Source organism: Sorghum bicolor, chromosome 1 (genome assembly GCF_000003195.3).
Source record: "Sorghum bicolor cultivar BTx623 chromosome 1, Sorghum_bicolor_NCBIv3, whole genome shotgun sequence".
In the NCBI taxonomy this organism is placed as follows: domain Eukaryota; kingdom Viridiplantae; phylum Streptophyta; class Magnoliopsida; order Poales; family Poaceae; genus Sorghum; species Sorghum bicolor.
This window is the reverse complement of record NC_012870.2, coordinates 28,702,861-28,729,493: the sequence shown is the minus strand read 5'-3', so window position 1 is coordinate 28,729,493 and position 26,633 is coordinate 28,702,861.

Sequence of the window (26,633 nt, the reverse complement as noted above, 5' to 3'; positions counted from 1 at the left end):
ATTATATCTAACTCTTCATACAGGGATAAGTGTCACATAAAAGATATAGGAAATAATAATAGTGACAAGGATAACTAATCTGATCTAGCCACATAATAAATATGATAAGCACCTCAATTAGATACTCTAGAAAGTCATTAGCATGGTATTAGAACGAACTACAAGAATATTCCCTAAGTTATTCTCAACTATATAGTCTAGCATATCATAGTTAGTGCAAGCATACTTAGCAATCATTGTGAGACAAGACTATGCCCATGCATAGTGATATTAGCAAGGAATATGAGAAACATAGCAATCACTCCCCTGTAATAATGTTGCTCTGCCAGCCCAATACACGAGAGGGGGACTATATAAGAATCAATGAAGCTGTCACTATCACGAACTACCCCACGATCTGGCATATTGGGTACAATCGCAGATAAATACGGCATAAGCACCACGCCTACACAATATCTATCATTTACCCATGGATCCGATGGATAAACGCTATACGATCCTAAGCATGTATATAGATCGTATCTAACTAAGCCAAGTACATAACTATGATAAACTAAGAACAATATAATCTTGAATATAAGCAAATAGAGCAAAGTCATAAGCAATATATTGAAGTAGAACAAAGTCATATTCATAATATTGAAGAACAAAGATAATTAGAAAGTAATTAGAAGCACAATTAGAGAATTACCAAGAATCCTCTTGACAGATCTGGAAACCAATCGAAGATTGACTCCTTCTAGTTCTAATCCTATGTAGCTATGCTAATCTAGATATCTAATTGATGTGGTGGCTCTAATCTTGATCAGAGGCTTCTTCTCCCTTGATGGAATAATGAATTAGGGTTGAGAGCCTCCCTCCTCCAGGGGCCAGGGGGTCTGGTTTTATAGTCCCTTCAAGTGAATATGGGCCCTTGGATCAAACCGACAAAGATTGTATGGTTTAGATTCATCCTTTAGGTCGGTGGAGACTTCCCGCAAAGCAGAGTCCTGATTGGACTTGGACAGGGGGCGGGCGCCCAGTAGGACAGGGCGGGCGCCCTGCCTCTGGCCCCGTTTCGCCTCCGCTTCGGTCTCGTGGCTTCTGGAGTCTTCTAGATGTAAGATAATTGCGCAGCACGTTAATATCTTTACGTAATCCTGACATGTGGGCCTTTCTTCCATATTTCCTGATAACCCCCTGCAGAAATAGACAAACACCAAAACTCGTGGAATTCTGTCAGATAAAACCCTAAGTCTAGATCTTGATTTCATTTGGATCCTTTTCTTTATTTATTTGATAATTAAATTTGATACTTAAGGACCGTCAACACCTACGACGAAAATAGCGGCAAGACGTTCCAAGAAGACGCGCTGGACCAGCTGGATGAAGCCAGGGACGTAGCCCTCCTACACTCTGCCAAATACCAGCAGGCCCTCCGCCGATACCATGCACGACGAATCCGAGGCCGAGCCTTTCAAGTCGGCGACTTCGTGCTGAGGCTCAGACAGAGCAACAAGGGTCGTCACAAGCTCACACACCCCTGGGAAGGACCTTTCGTCATCGCCGAGGTTCTCCAACCAGGCACCTACAAGCTCGCCAATGAAGCAGGGGAGGTCTTCAAAAACGCATGGAACATAGAACAGCTACGTCGCTTTTTCCCTTAGAACTTTGTAAAAATTTCTTTGTTCATCCATTACCTTCAAGGAATAAATCAAAGTTTAAGTTATCAGAGAGCCTCGGACCTACCAAGCAGAGTCCGAACCTCCCTCGGGGGCTACATGGGGGGAACCCCCTATGCCGTCTCCGAATCTTCTTCTTTTTTCGCTCAAGTTAAAAGAACCCCGACCCGAGGTCTTCCTCCTCCCTCCTAAAAAGACTTAAGAAACCGAAAATCCGTCCCCTAAATCTTAAGGCATGAGCTCGAGGAAGGATCTGCGCTCACGAGCAAAGACCGCCTCTACTCACCTTAGATTCGGGAACGAATTCGGGCTTCCAAGAGTTACTAAGGAAAAAGGAAAAGCACTTAGGCTTGAGGACTCCGGTCAGCGCGAAAACTCTAAGTAGCTCACCCGACCCCGCGCTGCCGAGGTCGGATCGGCATAAAGAGAAAGGAAATAAAATACTTAGGGAAAATGCTCAAAAAGAGCAGTTATATTTACATTCGACATTAACATTATATATATATTACAAGGCCCACCGGCCTCAACACCCACAAAAAAAAGAAACCTAAGGGTCCTACTGCCCTGTCTACTCAGGTCCTCGAGCCCCAAGGTGCGGAAGCTCCACCTCGTCGTCGAAGAAGGTGGCCAAGGCATCTCCAGGGGTAGCCACGGCGTCTTCAAGCCTCTGCACCTCCTCCTGGGCCTCAGCCTCATCATCCGGGAGGACGTAGCCCTCACAGACTGCCGGAAAATCAATGCCGGCATAGTGAGAGCTCACCACCGCCAGGGCTTTCGTCACCCCGGCGTGGAGTGCCTCCTTCATCCTCTCCCCGGCCCGGGAGTAAAGGGCTTCGACCCGACTCCGCAGTGACGACCCCGACGCCGATACCCCGAGCCCCTCACACGCCGAGGTGACCACGGCTTCAAGAGCCGAGCGGTCTGAAGCCTCGACGTCAAGGGACCTTTGCAGGGCCTCGGCGGCAGAGGCCGCCTCGACCACCTTCCTCTCCAAATCTGATCGAAAAACAGAACAAGAAACAGGAAGTCAGGAAAAGCTAACTCAAAAAGTATAAAGGAGTCCAGGGTAAAGGGCGCAAGTCTTACCCTCGGCACGCTTCTCGTACTCCGCCGAGCTCTGATGCCAGCGGGCCACCTCGCTCAGAGCCCCGGACAGGTCGGTCTAAGCTTGGTTCAAGGCAAGGTCTTTCTCGGCGAGCAAAGCTTCAAGCCGAGCGACCTCACCCCTGTACCCCTCAGCCGCCGCCTTTTGCGCCTCGGTTTCCTGGGCGAGGACCCCAACCTTCTCCTCGAGGGGGGCGACCTTGTCCCGGGCCTCCCGAGCCTCGGTGGCCAGTACCGAGCACTTCTGCCGAAGCTCGGCAGAAATCTCGCACTCCTTCGCGAGCTCCCCCTCGGCCGCCTCTCTGGCAGCCCTCTCCTTCTCAAAGGACGCCCAAGCATCCTTCTCCCGACGGAGAAATACCGATTTCTCCTAGGAGGTGGCCTTGAGCGCCTGCAAGATCAGAGGTCACACAGGGGGTTAGTACAGCAAAGGTAAGCACAAAACTACTTTATAACACGGATAAAAATCTTACCTGAGCCAAATTAAACATGTCGCGACCCACGAGCTGGGTAGCTCGGTTAAGGGCCTCGACCCCGGCGCGCCCACACGCATCCAGACCCTGCCAGGGGTAATTCTCTAACGGATCATCCAAGACAAATCTGGCTCCCCCCTCGGCATCGCTGAGGTTGGGCCAGATTACGGGGCTCTTGCCCCATCCGGTTTCCTCCTCCCTCCCCGCCGCGGGGGCCTCGGGCGCCGCGCTGGACACCACGATGGCTCGCCCCTCCTCAGCGCATGCAGGACGGGCCGCGCCTCTGAGGTCAGCGTCCTCCGGTCCTTGGGGCTTCGGCGCCCCCGTGTCTTGCCCCGGGTGGCGCCCTGCCTCCTCGTAGCCTGGAGGCGGCGGAGACACGGGCCTAGCCGACCCGGGAGTTGACTGAGCCCCCCTCTTCACAGCTTTTAGGGGGGCCAGCGCCACCGAAGGCGCCTTTTGCTTACGGCTGAGGAAACAACACCAAGTTAGAAGAAAGAGAAAAACAAAAAAAATCAGCAGAGGAACCAGAAATCCTACACATACCTCGCTCGGGGAGCAGACTTCTTCTGGGAGCTCGGAGCTCCTAGGGGGCCTCCCGCGGCGCCTAGGGCTGCCGGTCCGACCCCTGCCTCGCCTGCCGATGGCGCAGGAGACACCACGGCGGTCTCAGCCTGCGACGCCTCCACTAGGGCAACAGTTCCCGCCCCAGACGCTGGGGCGGGCTCGGCCGGACCCTCTGGCACTACCGTTTGAGGTAGCGCCTCGGATCCGGCCTCCGACGCCTTCCCCCCTTCTTGAGGACCCACCGGGGCTGAACCCTCACGAGGGGCGCTGTCCTCATCATCCACAATGATGTGGGGGGCGGCCTGTCCGCCCCCTGGCGCTTGGGCCCCTGGGGGGCCTCCGACCCCCCTCGGGCCTCCGACCCCCCTCGGGTCTCCGACCCCTCCGGGGCCTCGATTCCCCCACCGGCCGGAGGGATAACGTCGTCCTCCTCCATCAGCTCGTCAAGCCAGTCGACGTCGCCGCCCCCGCCCTCTATCTCCAAGACCGAAGTCTCGGGAGAGGGGGGCGGGGCGACCCCCGCCTTCTCGGCTTCACGATGATTTTTGGCGGAGATCTCCCGCCGCTGCGCTTTCCGCACTGCCTTGGCCTTCTTGTCCTCCTTGGCCTTCTTCTGCTCCTCGTTCCGAGCCCGATTCTGGGCCCGGATCTCCTTGTCCTCTGGGACAGGGGGCAGGGAGTCCTTGACGACCCCCATCCTCTGCGAACGATCGAGAGTCAAGGACATGACGAGAAGGAAACGAAAAGAAGGCGCAAAAAATCCATACTTACCAGGGAAATGTAGCCCTTTTCAGGGCGCATCGGCAACACCCGGGAATTCTTCATCTCTGGGTGCGTCGTCTTCTCGACCCGGGCGGTGATGTCCGAGGCTGAAATCGGCTCGGCCAACATCCTCGTCCCTGCCCAGGGGACCCCCCGGGTCATCTCGAACATGGGCACTCGCCGCTGCGCCAGCGGAAGCAAACTCCTCTTGTGGAAGGCAGTCGCCACCGTGGTCGCGGTGACTTCGGCATCTCGCAACTTCTGAAGCCCCGCGAGAAGCGGGGCGAGCCTCTTCTGCTCCTCGGACGGAGCACCCCACGCCCACTTCATGGGAACCTCCGTCACCATCTTCCCGGAGTACTTCGGGAGCAAGCCGCCGTCGTTCCGGAGGTAGAACCACCCGCTCTGCCACCCCCGGTTCGACGAAGGCATCGAGCTCCATATGTATAGCCCGGCCCGCTGCTGACGAAGCTGCAGCGTGCAGCCGCCAGCCCGCAGGGGGAATTTCTCCTTCCCCACGTAACGAGCCGACATCTCCGCCTTGAAGAGGTGGAGCCAGAGATTCCCGTTGACTGGAACCCCCAGGAACCCCTCGCAGACCGTGGTGAAGACGGCAGCCTGCATCACCGAGTTTGGGTTCAGGTTGTGTAACTCCACCTCGTAGTGGTGGAGGATGGCCCTGATCAGGCGGCCGGCCGGAACTCCAAACCCCTGGTCTAGGAACGACAGGAAGCACAGCACATAGCCCGGCGGCGGGTTTGGCTCCCTGTCGTTCGCTGAGGGAACGATCCACTCCGGGAACCCGACGTCCTTGAGAGGACGGAGAATCCCGGCCTTCACGCGTGCCTCCAGCGCGGACTTGGTCACATTGCTGGGTGGCCACGCCTCGACACCAGCCATGGCTCCGCGAGGAAGAGGAGAGTCTACGCAATGAAGGTGGAAGAGACGGCAGCAGGAGAAGGGGCAGAAGGCAAAGGCTTGATGGCGCAGGAGCGAGAGGAGAGAAATCGAGCCCCCAGCAGCCGCTTTTATAGGAGGGGCGAGCCACGACCACGCCCCTACGAAGAAGGCCAAGCGGGGAGAGAACAACCGTCGCCCAATCAGGTGAAAAACTCGAAGCGCCAACTCCCTCCGATTCCCGCGCCCACCGCACGCGCGCATTAAATTCGCAGGCGAAACGTCCCATCCAAACCAGGGCGAGACGGCACAGCCGTTTCGAGTCCCCACGCGTCGCGCCTCAAAAGGAGCGCCCTGAAAAGTTATGTCAGGACGGTTCCTTCCAAGGGACGCGGCGCCCGACCCCCCGCTGACCAAGCGCCGCATGGAGGTCTCAGTCGGGCATCAGATTCCGTCTCGCCCGACCCCGACGCAAAAAAACGAGTCTAAAGAAAGCCTTTCAAGGCCCAAAATCCCCAGGCCATGGCCACCTACGTTCCAGAGGTTGCGAGACTGACCTGCGACACAGGTTCGAACAGTCGCCTCAGGATAACTGAGTGAGGGATGACTGGAGATGAGCACAACAGAGGCCAAGGTCCGAACCCTACAGGGAGTCGGCGCATCTTTGCAAGTCATATCCGAGACCCATGCGGGTGTCACGAGAGTGGGATCCCATCGAGGGAGGCATCGAGCCCTCAGGACCTAACGAACGGTTCCGACATCCACCGTGACTGCCCTCGGGTACTTTTTGAGATGTGCCCATAAGGCCACTAGCCGACCCCTATCGAACGGGACTCGGACATCCACTCGGATATACCCGCCTGCAGCTCCCGGGAAGTGTCGTCACTCGCCCACCGAGGGTAGTACGGCACGACCCACCCCTCCTCCGAGCGAAAGGAAGAATGAGGGACGAAATTACAAGACGAGAAAGAACCTGATCGACCCTTGCGGGGAAAGGGCTCGGGGGCTTCCTCGCACCACAGGAACAGGCACTACGTGTAAAGAACACGCAACCTTTTCCTTGAAACACTCCAGAATAAAGATGTCAAGGGGTGAAAGCCTTTGAAGGAATAACATCATTCCTCCAAAAGGCTCGGGGGCTACACCCGGCGGGTGCGCTCGCGCGCACCCCCCGGAAAAAAGTAAAAGGCTCCGAGTCGACTACAATTCGAGGGAAGAGAACCTCTAAAGAGGTGACCTCACCCCTTCAGAGGCTCGGGGGCTACTGTTGGGTACCATAATAAGGGATACCCAAATCAGAGCAGTTAAAAAACACAAAAAAACATACTAATTCCAATCATCAGGGCCTCGGACGCCAGTTCCGACTCGCCCGACCCCTCATGGCCTCGGACGCCAGTTCCGACTCGCCCGACCCCCCAGGGCCTCGGACGCCAGTTCCGACTCACCCGACCCCTCAGGGCCTCGGACGCCAGTTCCGACTCGCCCGACCCCTCAGGGCCTCGGACGCCAGTTCCGACTCGCCCGACCCCTCAGGGCCTCGGACGCCAGTTCCGACTCGCCCGACCACCCAGGGCCTCGGACGCCAGTTCCGACTCGCCCGACCCCTCAGGGCCTCGGACGCAAGTTCCGACTCGCCCGACCCCTCAGGGCTTCGGACGCCAGTTCCGACTCGCCCGACCCCCCAGGGCCTCGGACGCCAGTTCCGACTCGCCCGACCCCACACGGCCTCGGACGCCAGTTCCGGCTCGCCCGACCACTCAGGGTCTCGGACGCAAGCTCCGTTTCGCCCGACCCCGTCCAGGCTCGGGCGCCGGACCCCACTCCACCTGGGTAACAAGACTTCCCCCGACATGACGGACGCGACGGCCCCCATAATGCGGCAGGGCAAGGCGACGACTGTTTCAACCACCCCGGTCACTGTGGCCTTACCTCTGTCACTATACACCCTTACCCCTGTTCACTGTAGCACACTACCGCACAGGAGAAAGGGAATGGGTGAGGTAAATCATCACCACTGTTTGTGGTCATTTCCCACTGTTGACAGGATATGCAGCAGTACTGGCGATCCGACCCCCGCGACCCCTACAGGGTTCGGTAGCCCTCTACAGGAGTAGCCATGCTGTCAACCTTCCCTCAAGGACGAGATGGACCAGCCTCAACAGGGTCGGGACTGTGTTTTCACCCTTCAATAAAAGAAATCTACCCATGTAAATACCTGGCCTTCCCTTGGGACTATAAAAGGGGAGCCAGGGTTCACGACTAGAGAGAGAGCGGACAAGTTCAGAAAAACACACACGCACACAACACTCTTTCACAGAGCAACAGCCCGCACTCTGTCCACACCAAGCCGAGACCTGGGACTTAGCCCTCTCTCGCATCCAGCTTGTACCCCCTACTGCAAGCACCTTTGGGTGCAAGGTTATACAGAATCCACCGCCACACTGGACGTAGGGCATTCTTGGCCCAAACCAGTATAAATCCTCTGTGTCTCACTTGCATCACCATCCAAGCTTGGTCAGTCACGCAGACTTATACTCGTTAGTGCCTAGACCGCGAGTCTAGACGCCGACAAGTAGTTATATTCTTTACCTGCTCAATGTTAGTAGCAACAGGCAGTGCAGCAGCTAACTTTATTAATTTAAGCTCTACCCTTTTATTAAGAGTGTTTTGCTCATCAAAGGCAGTTAGTAGAAAATCCATTTTATTGTATATATCTTTTAGAGATGATTCATTTGTATCTAGCCTTTGTTTAACTTCATCATTAATTTTGGTTTGTTGAGCAATTATCTCTTTTAATGAAAGTTGCTTGAAAGTATTACCTAAATTCATACCTTTGCTATTGGGTTGACTCGAAGTTGGTTGATATTTGTATGCTGTCTCAATGGCCCTTTGATCTTCTTTGAACTTGGCCCTCTAGTCAATCCAATGGAGCAAATTTTCCATCTTAGTTGATAATGCATTTACTTCTTCGGGTATTTCTTCAGTTTGATGACATTGTTGAGCTTTATCTTGGAACCAGCTTTGGTTTTCTGCTATCTTATCCAAAAGTATCTCTGCTTTTCCAGTTGTAAGCTCCAAGAATGATCCTTTAGCAGATGCATCTAGGCACTCACGAGTCTTCTGGGTTAATCCATGATAGAAGGTCTGCATAAGTAACCATGTGGCCATTCCATGGTGAGAACAATCTGATATGTATCCTTGAAAACGCTCCCATGCTTCTGAAATGGCTTCTGTCTTCTGTTGTTGCAAACTGACAATATTTCTTCTTAAGGCAGTTGTTTTGCCTATAGGGAAAAACTTTAATAGAAAGGCATCTGACAAGTTCGTCCAGTTGTTGATGTTATCTTGATGAGTGTAGAACCACTTCCTCGATTTTCCTTCTAGTGAGAATGGAAAGAGGCGAAGCAGTATGACGTCTTTGTCAACTCCGTTGATGTGGATTGTGCTTCCAATCTCTATGAAATTCTGCAAGTGTGCACTGGCATCTTCATGTGCCTTTCCACTGAATTGTGTAGCTTGTACAAAATTGATGAGGCTTGACTTGAGCTCAAACTCGGGTATTCCTTCTTCTGCTGCAAATCTTGGACCAGTTGGAATGTTGTCAAGACTTGGAGCAGAGAATTCTTGCAAGGTCTTTTGTGCCATAGCTTTAGCAATTGGTAGCTAGCTTCTTCTTCTCTAGATGGCTTTGGTTCTGATGATGAAGAGTTGAATGTACCCAAAGTCAATCCTGTTATACCCTGTATAAAAATATAAACATAGAAAAACAACAGGGTGAACCTGCCAAAGCAGAGGTGCCTTGTTATGATTTCTCACTTAGTAGTTGTTTTATGCAATTCTTTCTCTATAGTCTAGTCTAATATTTTATATGAATAACCTTGATTGATTTTCTGGCTTTCCTTAATATTACCCTTTTGTTCCCTTTTATGACTTATTCCAGAGACTCGTATAATTCCTATAAGTCCCCGGCAACAGCGCCAGAAATGCTTGTTGACACTAGCTAACACCACTTAGATACTAGGTTGTCATCCCTAGCATGACGCCAGAGTGTACAAAGGTATTTATAAATGTAAAGGCTCTCTAGAAAATAATCTATTCTATCCGCAAGCGCACAGATAAAACACCTCATTGTAGCATTTCACCAAGATAAGTATTCCAGGTATCCTTATTTATAATTTTGCTCTAGGGATCTCAAGAAGATGGAATTAAATCAAGGGACAAAATCTATCAAGGCATAGGCTAGAGATAAACTTGCAAGAACATGATTACTAATGAGAAACTCGTCACACAGTCACTTACTTTAGTAGGGGGTAAACCATAAAGATAATGATAATAAAGTATAAGTTCATGGGATAAAGAGCACAGCGATTAGAAAATAGACTACTCCTCATATATGTAGGTGATGTCGGATTAGCTAGAGAATGGATTCTAAGTTATCTACTAACTACTAAGTCATAATCTACTCTAGTTATCTACAAGATCATATATAGCATAAAAGACTCTTCATTCATGTATAAGGAACATTGATAAAGTAAATCAGAGCATCGCATGACTTACTCCACAATACCGGTTCTGCCTGTCCTATCAACGGAGGGTGGACTATATAAGAATCAACGAAGCTGTCACTATCGCGAACTACCACACGACTCGGCCAATAGGATACTTTTGCAGATAAATAACATCTAAGCACCACGCTTACATGTGATCTATCACCTGACTCCCTCACGTCAAGAGCTAAGCGCTTTGCAAACTTATACATAAACTCATTATCAATTAGAACTATATCAAATATAGAACTAGAGCAAACTAAGAACATAATAATTAGAGACATAATGCAATTAGAACAATAGAATTAGAGAAAGATATGAATAATACCAATCTTTATTATCGAAGATCCAAATCCAGAGCGTAGTGCTCTACTTCTCTAATTGCTATCTAATCAAACCTCTAAATTTGAAGGATTAGGGAGTAGCTAATTCTAATTCTCTGTGGGAGAGAAGCTCTAAACCGTAACTTTGATGGCTACCTCTGAATAATGATTTCTCCTCCTCTCCTCCAGGGGCCAGGGGGTCTGGTTTTATAGTCCCTTCAAGTGAACGTGAGCCATTGGATCAAACCGACATAGATTGTATGGTTTAGATTGATCCTTTAGGTCGGTGGAGTCTTGCCCCGAAGCAGAGTCCTGTTTGGCTTCCAACCCTGGGAGGGCGCCCAAGGGGGGTGGGCGGGCGCCCTGCCCCCGAGCCCGAATCGCGTCCCGTTCGTTCCCGTGGCTTCTGGACCCATCTAGATTGAGGAAAATTGCGCGGCACGTAATTATCTCGTTGTAAACATGACATGTGGGCCTTCTCTCCATATTTTCTGATAAACCCCTGCAGAAATAGATAAACACCAAAGCTCGTGGAATTCTGTCAGATAAAACCCTAATTCTAGATGTTTGTTTCATATTGACCCTTTTTCATATTTATTTGATTATTAATTTTAGTACTTAAGGACCGTCAACATGGGCAGGCCGAAGCGTCTAACAAAGGAATTATCAAACTTATCAAACGGAAGATTGAAGAAAATCCTAGGAGGTGGCATACATTGTTGAATGAAGCTTTATGGTCGTATCGGATGGCTTGTCATGCGTCGACCAAAGTTTCACCTTATCAATTGGTGTATGGACATGATGCGGTACTGCCATGGGAGATTAAGACTGGATCTAGGTGACTATTTTTCCAAGATCAGCTGGCTGCCGATGATTATGCTACTTTGATGAAAGACGAGTTAGATGATTTGGCAGGACATCGGCTGAGGGCTTTGATAAGTATAGAAGAAAATAAAAAGAGAGTTGCCAGATGGTATGATAAAAAGGTAAAGGCTAAGGAGTTTACCGATGGTGATTTGATATGGAAGCTGATATTGCCGATTGGGACTAAAAGTTCAAAGTTTGGCAAGTGGTCTCCCAATTGGGAGGGTCCTTATCGGATAAGCCAGTCTGCTCCTGGTAATGCCTATATTCTAGAAACTCTCGAAGGAGTTGAATTTTCTAGAGCATTGAATGGAAAATATTTGAAGAAATATTACCCAAGTATATGGGTTGATGCATAAAAGTTTAAGTGCCGATAACACTCCTATCGGCTGGATTGAAATTTATCTGGATTAAGTACGATGCTTTAAAAGATACCGATAACAGTCCTATCGGCTAGACCAAAATAATCAGGAGTTTTTAAAAGAAAAGGGCAAAACACGCCGCCGATGAAGAATTCATACGTTTAGTAGAGCTTGGATCGCCGATATAGCGCGCAGACGAGTTTGATCGGCTTCTTCTATCTCCTTCGTGTCTTCATCGGCAGAGCCTTCCACTGGCTTCAGTTTCTTCTTCATCTGCAGTGCCTTGCGAGCATGGACGTTTCGCTCTTGTTCGAGGATCTTGATCGTCTCGGGCAGCTGGCTCTCTTCCTGTTGAGCTTGGGACAGAGCTTCTTCTATTTCTTTGAGTTCTGCCAACAGGGCTTGCCTTTTTGCCGATAGGTCGGAGATCTTTTGTTTCAGCATGTCTCCTGAGGATTTCAGAATGCCGATGCTCTTGTGCTTTTCATCGGCAAGGTGCTTCACCTTCATTACCTCCTCTGAAAGCTGGGCATGAGCGACCCTATCGGCGAGGCGCTGAGTAGCCTTTTGGTACTAGAGCTGTCGACTCTCCAAGTTTGCAGCCTTGAAGAGGATTTCCTCGGCATCGGCGGGAATTTGGCCTCCGAGAGTTTTAAACAGAGCCTTGGCTGGGTCGGAGTCATCAACTAGTTGGGCTGTATCTTGATGAAGCAAGGCCAGTAGATCTTCTAGCTTTGCTCTGATTTTTGTCGATGAAATGCCGATTGCTTGAGAAGAGCTTGCTTCCTCGCCTTCATCATCGGAAACTTCGATGGCAAAGGAGAATAGGCTGTCAGGAGAGTCTTGTTCCTAAAAAAGAAAAGGAGATAGGTTATTTGATGACGAAATATTGGTGAAACAAAAGGTGATAATCAAATAGCTTACTTGTTTCAAAGCTATCTCTCGCCTCTCGCTAGTTGAAGCCGATGGTACCATAGGTTGATCGACCGGAGTTGCCGATGAGACAATATCAGCTGAAAAAATTAACAGGGATAATTGTAAAATGGAGAAATAAATCCATCGGCAATGATTTCATAGATAGTACTTTACCTTGAGGGGGTACAATGTTGGTCTGGATTGAGGAAACTACTGATGCTATGATCGATCCCACTGGATCGGCGGTCTGCTCAGGTATATCGGCTGATATCTCTTCTGGCTGAGGTGTCTCTTGTGGCTGGATCTCTAGAGAAGAAGGAGATGATTCCACTTGAATCGGTGAACCTGGGGGAGGAGGAGGCATCGCTGTTCTTTGACGCTTTGCTTGTGATTTGGTACTCTTAGGGCCCTTTCTCTTTACTTGGCTGGACTGGGGGGCATTGGCAGTCGTCTTGGTACTTATGGTCTTTGCCGATTTGCCAGTTTGCTGATACAACAGTAAATTTTTTATAAGTACAAGGGTAACAGAGTATTGACGAAATTTTGGTTGGAACGGCAGAAGTTACCGATGAAGTTCCCTTAGCAGCCGATGTGTCCTGAAAAAGTTGTGTGAGTATAACATAGAATTGGTATAAGTTAAAGAAGTCAAGAGTTTACCTTGAAAGCTTGGGCCAAAGCAGTAGCGACTACCGATGGAGATGTCTTCGCTCGCCTGGTGGTAATTTTCTTGAAGCGCACACCCCGGTGCATTAAAGCTGCCAAGCTCGGAGCGTTGTTGCCGATCAAAGAGATCGGGCCTGATGGAAGGAGTTCGATCGGCCCGCCACTTCTGCTAACTAATGGTGGTGTATCATCGACCTGTGTAAAACAAAGAAAATGAGTTGCTGATAGAAAACGAAAGTGAAAGGATTGGAACATCAGTTAAAATACTTACAGCATTATCGGGGACTTTGTATTTGGAATCGATCATGCCACTGTATGTGAGGGCCGATCTGCAGAACAACTGCTCTTTCCACTCCTCCCACCACTCTTTGTATGCCTGAGTAATGAAGAGAGCCGGGATCCAAGCCGATAAATCGACATCTGTATCAGCGTTTGGTGGGAGTTGAGCTATTCTGATCCACTCAAGATTGCTGGTGATGGTTTCCCTCGGCTTTACCACATCGGCATAGCAAAGTGCAATCGGCAGTTGACCGAAAGCCAGTTGGCGAGCTAGTGCCGATGGGTTGTAAAATTCATAGGTCAGATTGGAGGCTTTTCCACTACCAAAGAAGTTCACTGGTATGGCCCTTGGGGTGATAATTGCCATCATCACATCACGGTCCTTGTAGAGAGTATCATTGAAGGGATGGAAAGTCAGAGGAAATCTGGTGTCTGGATCTTCATAAGGCATTCATGCCCGCTGTTCTCTGGTCAGACCTTCATAGAGAGTCTGAAAGAATCGGCTGACCTGGTCTTCATTACCACCAGTGCCAGGTAAGACTATGGTAGCTTCGCCAAAGTTCAAGGGGGAACGAGTTTCCGATTCTTCTTCATCCAATTCATAATCCTCGGCTATGTCCCTGGGGAAGCGCTGTGCAAAGAGGTCGAATTCAATGCGTTTGTGCATGTGGAGACTAAGACACATGTTGATAAACCACCAAGGACCTCCTAGGTTGCCGATGGATTGACCTAGCAGAAGATTCTTGCCTACTTGGTGGAGGAGGTGATAAGCAGAACCGAGCAAGTATCGGCCAAGAGGAAATCGGCCACCATTGGCTAATCTTTCTGCTGCCGATAAATAAACAGAGGTTGGTCCTACCGATCGGCCACAGAATACAAACTTGTCCAGCCACATATTCAGGAAGGTGGTCTGTTCCTTTGCACTGACAGGTCATGTTTTTCGGTACTTCTGAATGTACCCAGACCAACCACCGATAGCATGAGTTTCCACCTTAGAACTAGGTTTGGTGTCAAATAGATGGCTGTTACCGGCAGTGGATATGTCTAAACCGGTGGGCATGAGTACATCAGCAAGTGTAGGAGAAGCAGGGCCATGGCCAAACATAAAAGCATTGAGCGTGTCTGACCAAAAGTATGAGGCAGCAATTAACAGTGACTCATTCCTCTCCATATTGGCAAGAGACAATCTAATGCACTGGTCTAACTTCCGCTCGCCCCATTGAACCTCATTTGAGTGACTGACTCTTAGGAACCAATCCTTCCATCCTTTGGTAGGACTAGGCCAAGAACAGAAGGCATCTTTCCATAGATCTAGGGAGAAGTTTTCAGCTCTAAAGGGGATTCTGTTTGTCTCTGCATTTATTAGATCGGTGGGATCTGGATTTCCTAGCGGGCCAAGACATTGGAGGTGAGGTTGATCGGTAGGAATTACAATCTTTTCGACCAAATCCTAAAAGTTTTGCGGATAAAAGAAAGGACAAAAAGGAAAAGGAGTATTCAGTAAAAGGAATTGCGGATGAACCGGAATACAGCAAGAGCACGGAAAAAGAAGGGTGGTAAACTGATCTCAAGAACGACGAAGTTGATGGCCATTTTCTCGCAAGGAAGAAGGTCGAAGTCTTAGGGGATTGGTGGAGAAGACCTTTGTTGAAGTTCTTGGAATCCTCGGGTGGTGCCGCCGCCAGGAAAGTGGATTTTGGGCTGTAGAATGATAAGATGGAGGAGGAGTACCGGAGAAGGAAGTATTTATAGGACAGATCGGGCAGGAGCAAATCTGACTTATCACTTTGCCGCATCCGTGAAATCCGAGGGTGTTCAGGTGGATATGGTAACTGTTCGCACGATAATTAAGGGATTGTGCAGGTGATTTGACAGCAAGCGGTCATGATTTTGAAGATATTCCACTATACAAGATCTCCTGGTCGGTCCATCGGCGGTTCCCTCTAACGGTAATATTGTCGATGAGCGCATAAAGTGGAGAGATTCGGTTTGGGAGGTTGAGGTATTCGAGGAATCTGCAGGAGAATCGGGCCAAGGTTGTTCGGATTTAACGGCCGGTTACCAAGTTGGGAGAATTAATTGCGGAAAGGCATCATTACTGCGGAGAATTTCGGAGCATTAATGATTTTATACTCCGAAATTGGGGGGCATGTGTTGACACCGTTTTTGGACACATATCTTTTGACGCGTACCTGGGGTTAATAAAGTATAAATCGACAGATGAAGCAACGGTAACTAGTCTACAGGGAAGTTGTCGATGAAGGTGGTTGCCGATGGGGAAATGACAGAATGTGACTAAGTCCAGAGGTGGTGACGTGTTCATGCCGATGACCAGTATCAATGTTTGCCGATAGCCACAACAGGAGGTCTGCCGATGGCTCTGAAGAAACCGTGGAGGTTGCCGATTAATCTGTGGCGGTACCCCAGTCGGCTACAAGGGGGTAGTTTTATGTTTTCTTTAGTTATTAGAATTCGTTTTATGTACGGGTTCCGTTTAATAAAGAATTTGAGTCCTAGTCGTGTCTGGTTGTAGCTCTTTGGATAGGGTATAAATGTAGACCCCAGGGCAATGTAATGAAGATTCTATCAATCAATCAAACACAAGTTTTTACTCATATTCCAGCATATACTTTTTCGACGACTTCGTCATATTTTCTTTTTACTACGAGTTCTTAGGAATTCATCGAGTCAAACTCGGCGTGTTCTCAAGTTCCGCGTGATCACCTCTTGGCCGTGACATCCGGGCGCATCGCTGTTGTCGGGACCAAAGTGGTCGAGTTACCACCTTTGTCAAATGTAAGGTCAAATCGGCTGGCACGCCTTAACGTTTGAATCAGGTATTAGCCCTTTGTGTTTGCAGATCAGCTTTTGCACCAACAGTCCTAGTTCCACTTTTGTTGCTGTTCCAGGAGTCGTCCATGCTCAGTTTGCCTATCTTGGATGGCGAGAAGGGTGTTGTCGGTGCGGTTGAAAAAGGCGCCGGCCCCTTGGTAGTAGTCCCCGCAAAACACATAGGAGGCATCGGAGTACCGTCCTACATCAAATTGGGGCTGGAGCCTAGACCCTAAAGCCCCAAACGAATCAGTGGAGTACCTTCCCGAACAGAAAGGCGGGTTCGCCCACTGGTGATCTTGGCCCTCCGGCCACGTCACCTGTGATGGCTCCTCTAGCTGAGTGTGTTGAACCCACGGGTCCCGAAGAACTCGGGGGTTGTAGTCGCGATAATGTAGGTGTGCTGCTTCTTCTAGCCCAGGATCAGGTCCATACCAGGTGCATTCTTGATGGGTGGCCATCCTTTCGAATGCCACGCGCTGTGGAGCTCTCTGGTTCACCGGTGCCACTGCAATCTCAATCAAATAATTTTGAACGACATAGAGGCCAAGGTTTGGGTTACGTAACCGAATCTTGCCTTTATTATCGTACAACATATACATTATGTTTCCTTCCTTTTTCAGCATCCAAGCTTGTCTAAATTCGTAACTCGTCAATGAATTCCAATGATGAGTTTTCTAGCAAATTGAGACTAGAGGCTAGACGAGTGATGACTGAAGTACAACTGACAGGTCCCTGAAGACTAGGTATACTGAGCCAATGAGCAACCAGAAGAGTAACAGGTGAAGTAAGTACTTTATTTATAGTAGCAAAGAAGTTGCAAATCTCCTACTCTTACTTTTCTAATATCATCACGATGGAAAAGATTGTACCCAATCCATTTGTGGAACATCCAGAGAGTAGGATGTTCCATGTCACTGGTTTGGGCTTGAACATAATATTCATCCCTTGAAATCTCTCTCCAGAACTGGTGCCTCTCCAAATTAGGCAAATCGGTGTCAATGTCTAAGATGCATCTTGAAGAGAAACCGAGATGGTCGCTCAGTTCTCTCTAAGACAACATGATGTCGTGTTTGAACATCCGAAAAGCGATACCCCCCTCATAATATTGCAAAGTGCAGAGAAATTCAATGGTGAGAAGATGGGAACCTAGCTCAGTTATATCCCAAAAGTTTGTCCATCCCATCATCTGGAAAATCAAGTCAAATTCGGTATCCATACCTGTCTCTTGCAATAGGATAGGATCAAGAGTGAGGGTGTGAATGAAATCCTTGTTCTTCAGTTGCTGGAAGATTTCCTTCTCCCGGTGGGTCATCAGACCAAGGTCTCCTGTCTTAAGGAGAACCTTGACTCTTGTACCTCACGAAGACGATGGAGCTTGCTCGGGCGTCGGGTCGACGCTCATCTCTGATTGGTGTGAGGAGAGTCGGGATGAACTCCTCGTCCCAATGTTCTTGATGGCCTTGGCCACGTTCTTTGCCTTCCTAAACATCCTGCAAAAATTGACACAAACAAAAACTCGTGGAGAATGTGAGAGATAAAAGTTAGTGGTCAGCCGTCCAAAAAGTCAGTCGTCCAGGGGTTAGTCGTCCGAGACAATTTTTAATTTCGACAGCACTTCTGCTTTGGACAGCGGGGCCACTACTTACTAAATGAACCTTGCTCTCTCTCTCTCTTCTATCAAAAACTACCAAACTCTCTTGCACTCTTCTCTTCCCCTCTACTCCCCTTCTCACTTCACTACTAGAGCTCCTCCTCTGGAAACCGAGAACTGAAGTTTGCGTGGTTTTCTGGAATGCTTGTGTGATGGAGATGGAGGTAGGAGGTGGCAATTTATATGAGGATGGGGGGATAGGGCAAGCGCCCTAAACAGTAGGGCGGGTGCCCCACCTAGGTGGCCTTCCTGGCTGCAACTTCTCCAATCCCTCCTTTGCTTAGCTCTCACGCCAAAAAAATGTTGAGTGGGTGGTGGTTGGACGGTGGAAAAATGTCTGGTGAGTGGAGAGGTGTTGGTGGATGAAATAATGTGATGAGATGTGTGTGAGGTATGGTGTATGACATGTGGGACCCAATGGGTGTGGGTCATGCTTCTAGTAAATATAATGCAGGAAAAACTATTGAAACTCATTAAGAATGATCATGGAAAAAAATTTTTGTGCCTCCACTATAATTAATAAATATGGGTTGTCACACACCATAAATATTATTTATATGGGGCTTTTGATTATTATAATAATGCTATGAATAAATATAACTAATGCAAGAATTAATTATGCAAGAATTTAAACAATGTGGATAAATACCGATTTACCTCCAGGCGAGGGTTTGGGGTTTTTAGGTCCCCCAAGCTGGACCTCCAAATCTTTTAATCTTCTGAATTTCCTTCCTCCGGAGATGGTGTCTCCAGTGGTTCTTCTCCATGAACTTCCTTCACTGTAGAGTCTCTCTTTGGTCTGGGCTTGAATGTAAAGTGTTCTTCTTGTCCGTTTATGCTGAACTTGATTTCTCCCTTTCCAACATCAATGTGGGCATTTGCGGTGTTCAAAAATGGCCTTCCAAGGATGATGGACACTTTTGAGTTGGGACTCATGTCCAGTACCACAAAGTCTACTGGCACAAGGAAATCTCTTATCTTGAATGGGATGTTTTTAGCGATGCCCATAGGGTGTCGAACTGATTGATATGCTAGTTGTAGGCACATTGATGTTGGTTCTAGGGTTGCATGCTCGAGCTTCTTGTAGACTGATGATGGCATCACACTGACACTTGCTCCAAGATCACAAAGTGCATTGTTGAAGTATTGGTTTCTGATCGAGCAAACTACATTCTTCTGTCAGCTTGATCACCTCAGTGGTGGGCAGTGGTCTCTTCTTGTTAAGAATATCTCTAATGTACTTTGCATATGTGGGTACCTATATGGCATCAAGTAGAGGTATGTTGACATATAATTTTTGAATGACCTCTACAAACTTACTGAACTGCTCATCCGACCGCAGTCCTCTGTTTCTTCTGGGAAATGGCAAATAGTTGGTGTCATGAAAATCTTTCCTCATTTCTGCAGTACTAGGTGGTTGTAGCAGCTCTTCTGCTTCAACAGGGCTCTCTTCTTCTATCACTGTTGGTTGCACTGGTGCTGGTGTTCTTTTCTTCTCTCTTGGATGTGAGGGATCCTTGGTAGCTTTGCCCCCTCTAGTAGTTATGTTCTTTACCTGCTCAATATTAGTGGCAACAGGCAATGCAGCAGGTAGCTTTGCTAATTTAAGCTCTACCCTTTTATTAAGAGTGTATTGCTCATCAAGGGCAGTTAATAGAAAGTCCATTTTATTGTGTATATCTATCAAAGATGATTCATTTGTATCTAGCCTTTGTTTGACTTCATCATTAGTTTTAGTTTGTTGAGCAATTATCTCCTTTAATGAAAGTTGCTTAAAAGTATTACCTGAATTCATACCTTTGCTATTGGGTTGACTTGAAGTGGGTTGATATTTGTATGTTGTCTCAATGGCCCTCTGATCTTCTTTGTACTTGGCCCTCTGGTCAAGCCAATGGAGCAAATTTTGCATCTTGGTTGATAGTGCATTTACTTCTTTGGGTATTTCTTTAGTTTGATGACAATGTTGAGCTTTATCTTGGAACCAGCTTTTGTTTTCTTCTATCTTGTCCAAAAGTATCTCTGCTTTTCCAATTGTAAGCTCCAAAAATGATCCCTTAGTAGATGCATCTAAGCACTCACGAGACTTTTGGGTTAATCCATGGTAGAAGGTTTGCATAAGTAACCATCTGGTCATTCCATGGTGAGGACAATCTGATATGTATCCTTGAAAACGCTCCCATGCTTCTGGAATGTTTTCTGTCTTCTGCTCTTGGAAACTGACAATATTTCCTCTTAAGGCAGTTGTTTTGCCTATAGGGAAAAACTTTGCTAGAAAGGTATCTGACAAGTTCGTCCAAGTGTTGATATTTTCTTGATTGGTGTAGAACCACTTCCTTGCTCTTCCTTCTAGTGAGAATGGAAAGAGGTGAAGCAGTATGACGTCTTTGTCAACTCTGTTGATGCTGATTGTGCTCCCAATCTCTAAGAAATTCTGCAAGTGTGTACTAGCATCTTCATGTGCCTTTCCACTGAATTGTGTAGCTTGCACCAAATTGATGAGGCTTGAGTTGAGCTCGAACTCGGGTGCTCCTTCTTCTACTTCAAATCTTGGACCAGTTGGAATGTTCTCAAGGCTTGGAGCAGAGAATTCTTATAGGGTCTTTTGCGCCATAGCTTCAACAATTGGTGGCTAGCTTCTTCTTTCTTGATTGCTTTGGTTCTCATGATGAAGAGTTGAATGTACCAAAGTCAATCCTGATATACCTTGTATAAAAATATAAACATAGAAAAACAACAAGGTGAACCTGCCAAAGCAGAGGTGCCTTGTTATGATTTCTCATTTTTACAGTAGTTGTTCATGCAATTATTTCTCCATAGTCTAGTCTAATATTTTATGTGTGTTACCTTGACCGACTTCCTGACTTTCCTTACCATTCCCCAGCAATGGTGCCAGAAATGCTTGTTGACACTTGCTAACACCACTTGAATACTAGGTTGTCATCCCCAGCATGGCGCTAGAGTGTACTAAGGTCTTTATGAATATGAAGGCTCTCTAGAAAATAATCTATTCTATCTGCAAGCGCACAGATAAAATACCTCATTGTAGCATTTCACCAGGAAAAGTATTCCGGGAACCGTTATTTATAATTTTGCTTAAGAGAACGGCGAAAGTGAAAACAGGGGTAAAATCTATCAAAGCATAGACTAGAGATAAACTTGCAAGAACATGATTACTAATGAGAAACTCATCACACACTCACTTGCTTTGGTAGGGGGTAAGACATAATAATAAAGATAATGAAATATAGCTCATGGGTAAATAACACAGCGATTAGAAATAGACTACTCCATATAAATGTAAGGTGACGTCGGATTAGCTAGAGAATGGATTCTAAGTATCTAATATCTACTAAGTCACAATCTACTCTAGGCATCTACAAGATCATATATAGCACAAAAGACTCTTCATTCATATATAAGGAACATTGCTAAAGTAAATCAGAACATAGCAAGACTTACTCCGCAATACAAATTCTACCTGTCCTACTAACGGAGGGTGGACTACATAAGAATCAACGAAGCTGTCACCATCGCGAACTACCACATAACCCGGCCAATAGGATACATTTGCAGGTAAATAATATCTAAGCACCACGCCCACATATGATCTACCACTTAGCTCCCACGTGTCAAGAGCTAAGCGCTTTGCAAACTTATACATAAACTCATTATCAATTATAACTATATCAAATATAGAACTAGAGAAAACTAAGAACATAATAAATAGAGACATAATGCAATTAGAATAAAGTCGTAGAGAAAGATATGAAATAATACCAATCTTTATTGATGAAGATCCGAAATCCAGAGAGCTAGGCTCTACTTCTCTAATTCTATCTAATCAATCCTATAGAACTTGAAGGAATTGGGAGTAGCAAATTCTAATTCTCTATGGGAGAGAAGTTTCTAAACCCTAACATGATGGTTTCCTCTAATAATGATTTCTCCTCTCCCCCTGGGGTGGAGAGGCCTTGCTTATATAGCCCCCTCAAATGAACGTGGGTCGTCGGATCAAACCGACCTTAATCGCACAGTTTTCCTTGAAGATTAGAGGCGGTGGAGCATGATCGAGGAGACGAAGCCTCATTGGCCCCTGTAGCTGGGCGGGCGCCCTACCCCCGGGCCCATTCGGCCTCCTCCCGTGGCTTCTGGACTCTTCTAGGTTGAGAAAAATTGCCGCACACGTAATTATCCCGTGGCCTTCCTTCCATATTTTCTGATAACCCCCTACAGAAATAGACAAACACCAAAACTCGTGGAATTCTGTCAGATAAAACCCTAATTCTAGGTGCTTGGTGCATATTGATCCTTTTCCATGTTTATTTGACGGTTGAATTTGGCACTTAAGGACCGTCAACAATGTTCAACTTAACAGTCTCCATCTAAACACTGGTATATCAAAGAATTGTGGTTCCGATACTTCATTATTACAAACCCTAGAGTTTGGTGGGGATTATTGGATTTATTTTGGGCTAGGCTCAATTAGATTTAATAAATCAAATAAACTCTATGGTATATAATTGTGAATAATACGAGTTGTACCGGACATGGCGAGGCGAGGGGAGCCAAGCAGGCAGGCATGCGGTGTAGTGATGTGGTGTGTTAAGTTATAGCACTCACTAATTACATGAGTTTCAACTCCGTGTTTAACTCACCAATTGCTGTCTCTTCAGCTGCCATCCCTTCCTCTCCTCTCTCTCCTGCCGCAAGGCTGTAAAGAGGACATGAGCCTTTGGTCTTGTACACACACAACACATAACTCAAAACACAATTCTGTTGCAAAGAAGGAATCCCCATCTCGTAACTCCGCGCGCACGGAGGAGCGAGAGGGCAGGTGCCTTCGAAGCTCTTGTCGTTCGAGACCTTGCACAAGGGATTGGCAATTAGGTTTTTGGGAAGCGACTACGTGACTGCCCAATCCATCGCTGTTGTTCGTCTTCCTCAAGCTGGTTCAGGTGGATTTTTTCTTTCCGGTGGAAAGATCGTCTTCATCCTCTACATCATGAAAATTGGTCAAGGATCGGGATCATCGGAGTGCATGGGAGGGTATGATCCGTTCATCTTCCTGTTGTGTTTTGTCTTCCAGTCCGTACATGTTGCAGTAGTGTATTTATATTGTTGCGCATACTATCCTGGATATGTTTCGTATGTTCTACCATGTCTTTTCTGCTTTTATCTTATATATGTTTCTGTTGTAAGATCTATATCATGTCTGCTTGTTTCTCTGGTTAAGTTAAAACGTTTCATATGCTGCTTTCTCTATGTTTCAGTAGTGGTTCAGTCATGTGGTTTGATATACTGTTTCTCATATATTTTAGTAATTCTGTTTCCTCGTTTAACACGTAGTCTCTTGTTTATTGCTATTTTAAGATATATGTCTTGCCTTGTTATTATATTTCATATATTATGCTTTTATATTTTTAATAATCACATGTTCTAGATATTCATAGATCACATGTTCTATATTCCTATGAACATGTTTAATATCATGGTTTCTATGATTAGTTATATTATATATGTCATCATCATAATATTGATTTATTGAATTAGAATGATATGGAAATTGCCTAAATATCTAACAGAAACACCCCCTTAAACTTTTGGGAGGCCTGAACTCTTGGATCATTCCTACACTTTAACCTAATAGTTCAATAACCATTAAAAAGTCTGATACCACACATCGGATGGTAATACCTCGACAACACATGTTTATCTACACTCTATAACATATATGTTGTATACACCTAGTACTATGTCTTTATACTCAATCATAACCATGCTTAAACATGCCATGCATATCAATCCATATCTGTCATCCTTACTTTCTTGCGCCTTGCTCTCACATAAGAATTGAGCCACACACAAAGCCTCTCTCATCTTGTGCTCTAAGTATATATATTCTACCTTCCATCTTTTACATAATGTCCTGCACACATAACATCTCATACAACATATGCATGTGTTTAGGTACACAAATCATGCATGAGAGATGTCAAGCAATGGCCCAAGCTATTGAATTGCCGCATTGCTCGTTTCACTAGGTAGGTACTACCTAAAATTGAAAACAAGGCCAGTTAAGTAGCTCAAGTTTTTGGTCGGCTCGATCAATGCAATCCATGATAAGCAAGATTGTAGCAGCTGCTCATCAGAATGTAGAACAGGCAAGGGACTGTTATAACCCAGTATATGTCTCTTTGAACTATTGTGTCATGTAATGTTGGGCCCTATGTTGGCTTTGCCTCTGGGAACGTCTGGGCCATGGCCCATGTATCTGAACCTTTAAACTCACTGTGTGGGAGGTTGGGTGGACAGTGAGAAATAACAAAACAATCCAATCCTATCTTCTTCCTCCCGTGCTCTTGCTCGAGACGGCGCACTGTTGACGGTCCTTAAGTATCAAATTTAATTATCAAATAAACAAAGAAAAGGATCCAAATGAAATCAACATCTAGACTTAGGGTTTTATCTAACAGAATTCCACGAGTTTTGGTGTTTGTCTATTTCTGCAGGGGGGTTATCAGGAAATACGGAAGAAAGGCCCACACGTCGGGATTACATAAAGATATTAACGTGCCGCGCAATTATCTTACATCTAGGAGACTCCAGAAGCCACGAGACCGAAGCGGAGGCGAAACGGGGCCTGACCCTGGGCGCCCGCCCACCTCCTGAGTTCAATCAGGACTCTGCTTTGCGGGAGATTTCCACCGACCTAAAGGATGAATCTAAACCATACAATCTATGTCGGTTTGATCCAACGGCCCATATTCATTTGAAGGGACTATAAAACCAGACCCCCCGGGCCCCTGGAGGAGAGAGCCTCTCAACCCTAATTCATTGTTCCTCAAGGGAGAAGAAGCCTCTGATCAAGATTAGAGCCACCACATCAATTAGATATCTAGATTAGCATAGCTACATAGGGTTAGAACTAGAAGGAGTCAATCTTCGATTGGTTTCCGGATCTGTCAAGAGGATTCTTGGTAATTCTCTAATTGTGCTTCTAATTACTTTCTAATTATCTTTGTTCTTTAATATTATGAATATGACTTTGTTCTACTTCAATATATTGCTTATGACTTTGCTCTACTTGCTTATATTCAAGGTTATATTGTTCTTAGTTTATCATAGTTATGTACTTAGCTTAGTTAGATTGGATCTATATACATGCTTAGGATCGTATAGCGTTTATCCATCGGATCCATGGGTAAATGATAGATATTGTGTAGGCGTGGTGCTTATACCGTATTTATCTACGATTGTACCCAATATGCCAGATCGTGGGGTGGTTCGTGATAGTGACAGCTTCATTGATTCTTATATAGTCCCCCTCTCGTGTATTGGGCTGGCAGAGCAACATTATTACAGGGGAGTGATTGCTATGTTTCTCATATTCCTTGCTAATATCACTATGCATGGGCGTAGTCTTGTCTCGCAATGATTGCTAAGTATGCTTGCACTAACTATGATATGCTAGACTATATAGTTGAGAATAACTTAGGGAATATTCTTGTAGTTCGTTCTAATACCATGCTAATGACTTTCTAGAGTATCTAATTGAGGTGCTTATCATATTTATTATGTGGCTAGATCAGATTAGTTATCCTTGTCACTATTATTATTTCATATATCTTTTATGTGACACTTATCCCTGTATGAAGAGTTAGATATAATGTTCTCAATTATACATGCAATGATAGATACTCAATCTCATATTCTATTCTGTAATCAATAGTGATGATTGCTAATCCCTTCCCAGTGGTAAAAATATAAATAACGATACCTGGAATACTTCCCGGTTAAAATGCTACATCGGTATTAATCTGTGCGCTTGCAGATCCCATTTATTATTTATTTAGAAGAGCAATTGCATATTTCAATACCGCGTCTCTTATATCATGCTGGGGATGACAACTTGGCTTAAGTGGTGTGAGGGATAGGTTTGGCATTTTTTGCACCGTTACTAGATTTAGAGAACTTAGTCTACTTTTGGTAATGATGTTAAGAATACCCAACAAGCATTTTTGGCGCCGTTGCCGGGGAAGGTTGATTAATAATCAGGAATGGAATAAAGGATTTTGAGTTATCATTCGCATCACTAATATGATTGAGCTTATCTATTCTCTCATACAGTTTTACCCTGATATTTTTCTATTTTTATCTTATGCAGGGGAATGTATGAATAGAAGACATCTTCCAGGAAATTTTGTTGACAATCGCGAAGCATTATTCAAGAAGACGAGAGCCAAGCTCAAGAAGAGATCATCAACACTTCAGCAAGAAGCTTCATCCAATCAAGAAGATCATCGGAACTTGTCTTCAGAGTTCGAAGCCATGGCGAACAAATCAATCCGCGAGTTCTCAGCTCCCACTACGGACAACATCCGCACTGGATCAGCTGCAGAGATCGACGGCAACTTTGAGCTCAAGCCTGGACTTATCAACATGGTGCAATCCAACCAATTCTGTGGGAAGGCACACGAAGATGCTAGTGCTCATCTACAACACTTTCTGGAGATTTGCAACACATTTACCATATCAGGAGTTTCCAAAGATGCTATACTACTTCGCCTCTTCCCATTCTCACTGTTAGGAAGAGCGAAGCAGTGGTTCTACGCTACAAAGGAGAAGAATACTACGTGGGCACTCTGCTCAACAAACTTCCTGGCAAAGTTCTTTCCCATGGGCAAGACCAATGCTCTCCGTGGGAAGATTACAAGCTTTCAGCAACAAAAT